The following is a 6,000-nucleotide window of genomic DNA, read 5'->3' on the forward strand; positions in this document are numbered from 1 at the left end:
ACAATTGATGGCCTCAATGAACTTCAATAAAATGCAGTAATAAATGATAACACTGTTTATCACTGCCCTCCCCCTCAAACACACAGGATTTCCCCGGCTCAGTCTTAAGCATCTGGGTAGAGCATAATAAAAACTTCTAGAATTGAATTGGATGGGACAACCAGACACCTCCAAGTGATAATCACACCATCCAATATCGGGAGGGAAAATGTGTTTGGGGCACTCAGAAAATAAATCATCGAGTGAACACACAGGAGGCGGTCTGTGTCAATACAGGAGGATAATTTATTGAAATATTAATTAGAGTTTGCTCTCCCTCTGTCTTCTCCTTCAAGCAGGTAGGCAGGCTTTGTAATTCTCAGCCTCAGGAGTTTCAGCTGGGCTGCAAACAGAAGCTGCCCGAAGTTAAAGGCTCTTGTGATCCTTTGAAAAAGGCAAACTTATGAGATAGGGTTACTGGGGGGAGCTGGCGGCACCTCAGAGGAGCCTGAACTTGGGAAACAGTGAGCTGGCCTGAGACCTGGGCAGGGAAACTGCTGTAAGTCATGACCTGGCTCCTGTTCCCCACGGATGTGAAACCTCACAGGGCCTAGCTGCTTCCCTGACCCAGCTTTGGAAGCCAGACCTTAGGGCCCGCGGCTCTCAGCCTCCCCAAGGGTTCTTGCGTCTTATGCCTGGAAGGGGAGCTGAGGAGCCTTGGAGCCTGAAGGGACCATGCACGCTGAGACAGGAGGGGCCTTTGCACTGTACACAATCCAAGATGTCTCCCTTTCTCTAGAGGTCAGATGGTGAACTCAATTTATCTGTGAGTTTCAGCTTCCACCAACGAAGCAGCATGAGTCTCCAAGTTAGAATTCAGTAAATTTAAAGAAAATGAAAGAATGTGCTCTTGTTTGCACACTTGAGTTTGTAAACCGAGATCTACGGTGCATGACATCAACAAAATTATTCCCTGGGCTTGGCAGTTAAGGAGCCTGCATCCATTCCTTGAGGATGGAATCTCTGGCAGCCCATGGTGCTAAGATGCTCTACCTCCTCAGACCCGCCTGGGAGGGGCGCACATCTGCAAGCTGGAAGGCTGGGCCTCCCCTCATCCTGTCAGTCACGCTGAAGGCAGCTTTAATGGCCTGGTGTCACGTGTCCCTCGAAGGCCAGCCCCCACTGGATGGCTGTTTGCAAACTCCTCTCCAAAGCAGCTTCCCTTGAAGAGAGTTGCTACACAATCATTACAAATTGATTGCAAAAGAGCTAACAATCATGATTAAATCATTAAATTCTTGTCTACGCTTCAGAGAGCGGTGAGAAAATTAACTTCCCACCAACCTAATTTTTTCCTGAACATGAAATAATGATTTTCTGCCCGTCTAATTACAAAGCCAACATCTGATCAAGCCAGCATCCAGAGGGGATTATCGCATGCACGAGTATTAGACCTCATTACCAGCTTGAGTGCAAAATTATTACATCTTGTAATTGGATGGTGAGATTTATATACAGATCGGCCCGGTTTCTGTAAGATTGTAATTACAAGCTTCGTTGGTTAGCTACTTATCACTCAGCACAGAAGAGAGGAAAATAAGCAACAGAAAAGGCATTTCATTAACCCATAACCCTATCAAGGGAAAGCCACTGTAACACCCATGTCTGCATTAGGGAGAACAGCTAAATTCACAGATGAAACAATTTATTATACTCTTTGCAAATGGGATTGCATTTTGTTTAACCCCTAATGAACTCTTTGGGTAAAGTGTCTGAACAAACCATTCATTTTATAGACAACTAGGTTCAATACAGTAATTATAAGGGGTAACTGACTGAGATAAATGCTCACCTGCTTAGAGGCAGTTGATTAGAGACACAATTGCTGGGCGCCAGGCTCCCCGCACAAAGGGCCAGGAGGGGGTGGGGGGTGCGCTGGGACAGTGCTGGCTTCCCAGGAGCGGCTGGGAAGGAGCCGAGATCCCCGCCCGCAGATCTACTCAACTCGGAGGGAACTCTGCTCGTTTGTTCGTCAAGCATGGCTGGAACAGGGGCGAGGTTTAATAAAGCTGCAAGGGCGACGCAGTTTAACAATTTTAGGGGCACTGGTGTGGAATGTAGAAATTTAAATACTGCCTGATGAAGGCGCCTTGCCCGCTCCAGATGCGCGACCTAAATTAAATGTTACCTTTTCACGTGTTGATGGCACAACAATGGGCCTCACACAAAGTCAGCTTGGCAAGGTGTGACACTGCAGGAGGATGTGACACCCGAGGTGGATTGTTCTTTGTCTACTGTCCTGCGCTCATCTCTTCTCTGAGAGGTAGCAAACCATAGCTTACCGCTACTTGTTGTATGCCAGTGAGCCTGGTCTATTTCCTGACACGCACGTGAAACTTACATGAAATTCAGAGGTCAGTGTGCATAAATAAAGTTTTATTAGAGCACAGCCGCATCCCTCTATGTGGTCTGTGGCTGTTTTCTGCTACAACAGGCAGATTCCAAAGCAGGAAATATTTACTATCTGGCCCTTTGTGGGAATGTTTTGCTGGCCTACTCCTATTCTATTCCACATGGCTGCACACGCATCTATTCATTGGATAAACATCGACTCAACACTTGGAGTCTAAGTATGTGCCAAGCCCTGAGCCAAGTGTTGGAACATAAAAGAGGAAGGGACACAGTTCCTGTCCTCCAGGAGTTCACAGTCTGGGGGTGTAACAGGTCTGGACATGGTCAGGCTTCAGCATCCATGTCTATTTCTGGTTCCAATGTAATGGATTTCTCCATGGAAACTAGCCTCACCTTGATTCCTGCCATGTCACCTGGCCTCCCTGATTGGTGCAAGGATGGACACACGGTTTAGTCAGAGATGTGAGCTGTAAGCCAGGGCCTTCTATGGGCAGAAAAGGGCCCTCCCTCTTTTAGTTGGAGGTAGATTTAGTTGGCTTAGGACCATGGGAAGCACCTTGCTGCCCCTGAGAGCCTATGAAGAAGGGCCCAAAGAGGAGAGTGGAGCAGATGATGGAGAGAGACCGGGTCCTAAAAACACTGTTTGATTCCTTGAATCCAACTGTGTCCAAAGTCAGTCTACCCCCTAAACTTTTCTATTTTATGAGCCAATAAAATACATTTTTTACTTGAACTGGTCTACTGTCACATCAGAGAGAATGTAATTGATTCATGCACAAATGATTAAAAAAAGACAGAATGAAATGTCTCAGGCCTGGGGTATGATCAGCATATAGTAGAAGTCCAGTGGAGAGCTTGATTCTACCAGGAATTCAGTGAATCCTTCCTGGAAGAGATGGTCTTTGAGCAGGCTCTGAATAGGTGTCAGATTTTTGATAGATGGAGAAAGTGGGTGATCTAATTCCAGGCTGAAGGCTCATCCCTGGGAACAGCAGGAGAGCATGGAGTATGTACAAAGAATAGCACCATGGGACACTGGGAGAGCCCAGGTGGGAGGGAGGTTAGGACCTGGTCAAGTACACACACTGAGCTCCCTCCTCCCACTCATCTACTTTCCTTCTGGACCACAACGAGGCTTATTCTCAGAGCACTGGGGCCCCTGAACACCAGGGTACTCTTAGCCAGGAAGTTCTGAGAATCACCACCACCCAGAGACGATAGCCAGCAGACTCTAACTTGGTCTCCAATGATCTCTGTCTCCTGGTATTCATACTCTTGTGTGATCCACTTCCCTGAAGTGTGGGAGGGACTTCTGCTGTGCTTCTAAACGATAGAATATGGCAAAGGTGAAGATCTGTATGCTGAAAACTATAAAACACTGATGAAAGAAATCAAAGAAGACCAAATAACCATGTTTAATGATTCAAAGATCCAATAGTCTCAGTGTGTCAATTCCTACCAAATTGATTTGTAGATTAAATGCAATTCAAATCAAAATCCCAGCAGGATTCTTTGTAGGAATCTACAAGCTGATTCTGAAATGTATAGGAAGGATCAAAGGACCTAGAATGGAAACATACAGGTCCAGTCTCCTTCCTTAATTTGGGAAAACTCTGAAAAACTATCTGATTTCAGAGCTCCCTGTAAGATGAGCTGAGACGTCAGTTGGAACCGCACCTTGGGGCAGCATCTCCTCCTGCCCAGTATTGCCTTCCTCACTTCTCTACAGGGGTATCTACTGGGACCAAACTCCAATGGACCATTTATACACTAGCCTCTGCCCCAGAGTAAGTTTCCAGGGACTCTAATCTAATTCACTAAGCTGGAATGAGTTTTTGTAAATGAAAAAGTTCACTATTTATTTAAAGCAGACCAATGTGACAAAGAAAATGTGTCACTGTGTCCCTTTTGGAATATTATCTATGAATTTAGCCTGATCCCTGAAGAAGCTTGTTTTAAAAAAAAGGAAATTTTTAAATGTATGTATATAATATATGATTACAACTATGTAACATTCGTAAAGTGACAAAAGTATAGAAACAGGGAAGAGATTAATGGTTGCCAGTGCTTACAGGGAGGGTGAAGATGGGAGAGATGCAGTACAGCTACTGAAGGCAATATGAGGGATCCTGTGATGATGGAATGTTTATCTTGACTGCATAACGTCAGTGTCCTACTTGTGATATTGTAAAATGTTGCCATTGGGGGAAATTGGCTAAAGGGTCCCTGTGATCTCTTTGTATTATTTCTTACAACTGCATGTGAACCTGCAATTCACATGTAAAGTTATGAAAAGTAAAAGTTGAACTAAAAAAAAAGGAAGAAAATGGCAAAGGTGATCGCTTGGGATGCGATGGGATGTCACTGCTGTGCTTAGGTTACATAAGGATATGAATTCACCTCGCTGGTAGACTTTCTCAATATTTTTTAAGCTTGCATGCGTCTAAGCAAGCAGCAAGGGCTGGAGGAGTTTAAGGGTATGAGTGGCAGCTAAAGTACACAGAGTGCCTTTTTGAGGTGACAAAAATGTTCTGAAATTAATTGACTATGATAAAGGTTGCACATACCTATGAATATATTGCAAACATTGAATTATACACTTTAAATGCATGAATTATATACCAACGTGAACTATAGCTCCATAAATCTCTTAATTTTTTAAAAAAAATAGATGTTCTTTCCCCCTGGCTTGAATATGAACACAATGGCTGGAACTTGAACATCCTTCCTGAACCTTTAGGTGGACCCCTGGTAGCAGAGCATGGAGGTGAAAGGACCCTAGAGGTTTGCACTGTGGAGCATCACACAAGCTCCGGATGGCTTACCTCTGCCCTTCTATTACATGACAGAGAACTAATCTTTTACCTTATTATTTGTAAGAGTGGATATAGGGGTTCTGATATTGTTGTCTCATCTTCCATTGAATTACCTTGCTTTACTCCTCGGAAGACCACTGGAGGTGGGTCTGGAGGCAGGGACCACAAAACTGTGGTAGTTATCGTGCCGTTCCCCAAATATTTCTGGCCCTTTCCATTTTAAGTATATGGTCGGATTGTACTTTCTGCTTCTCTGTGATTGGGTAGAACAATGTAACTAGTCCTGGCCAAAAAGTTGGCAGTGGAAGTCACATATGTCACTTCTGGGCTAAGCATTTAATTGCTGGCATGAAGCCCTCCAAAGCTCACTTTTCTTCTTCCCCACAGTGACAAGCACCATTCCAAGTGGAGGCTGCTCCGTTAGCCTGGATCCTGGAGGGAAGATGCAACAGAACAGAGCCCCCAGACAACAGGTAATAGACATGTTGTGTCGGGGAGAAGTAAACATCTGTTGTTTTAAGCCACTGAAATGTTGGAATTGTTTGGAATTTTGGAATTTCATCTTCCAGAGCCCAATTTGCTGATGGGCTGGATGAGGAGTAAGAGAGACAGAGGTTCAGAGTGGCCCCACAGTTATTGGCCTGGATGACCATTTCACTTCCTGAGATGGGAAGACAGGGAAGAGCAAGATGGGGCCACAACCCAGAGTTCTGACTTAGGTGTGCTGGGACAGTTGGGACTGGAGGACATCCAGGAAGGGTGCCTGTTGCTACTTTCCACATGAAAAAAAACA

At 44.9% G+C, this 6,000-nt stretch overlaps 1 long non-coding RNA gene across 1 annotated transcript in view; it reads left to right on the forward strand.

The window, feature by feature from the left end:
* Positions 1-5,673, forward strand: part of LOC140698124 (uncharacterized) — a 76,134-nt gene extending 70,461 nt beyond the window's left edge. The window contains exon 3 of the long non-coding RNA XR_012075627.1: positions 5,595-5,673. This is a non-coding gene — a long non-coding RNA (uncharacterized lncRNA). The remainder of the gene's footprint in view (positions 1-5,594) is intronic.
* The last annotated feature ends 327 nt before the right edge of the window (positions 5,674-6,000 follow it).

This window comes from Vicugna pacos, chromosome 9, assembly GCF_048564905.1.
Source record: "Vicugna pacos chromosome 9, VicPac4, whole genome shotgun sequence".
Lineage (NCBI taxonomy): Eukaryota > Metazoa > Chordata > Mammalia > Artiodactyla > Camelidae > Vicugna > Vicugna pacos.